Raw genomic sequence first — 517 nt, 5'->3', positions numbered from 1 at the left:
TTGACTTTGTCAAGATGAACTTTGACGTTGTAAACCTTAACTTTGATGTTGTAAAATTGAATTTTGATGCGAATTAGGTGTCAGATGATGATTCATTCGGAATCGAAATATGGCCTTATTTGCAGCATGAATTCGAAAAAAAGTTTATTTTGAATTTTAATAACTAAACGTTCACCAAAAAACTTTAGTGAGAAAAATCGAAAAAACGAACTACAAACATATTAACGCCAAACATTCGGTAGAATTTATATAATATTGTAAAAATTATGGTCTATTACCAACATACATACATATATATATATATATATATATATATATATATATATATATATATATATATATATATATATATGCGGTTTTTTGGATCGTTTCTTACTCCTTACAATTTACATTTTCTAGCTTTTCAACTTGTTCTGGTGATAATACATGAAAAATTGTACTTGACGCATCTACTAAATTATGCTTCCTTGACTGTTCACCTACACAGACTATTGAGATGTACATTGATCTGTTTTTG

This window comes from Helobdella robusta (assembly GCF_000326865.2).
Source record: "Helobdella robusta unplaced genomic scaffold HELROscaffold_23, whole genome shotgun sequence".
Lineage (NCBI taxonomy): Eukaryota > Metazoa > Annelida > Clitellata > Rhynchobdellida > Glossiphoniidae > Helobdella > Helobdella robusta.
This window is presented reverse-complemented; position numbering follows the sequence as displayed.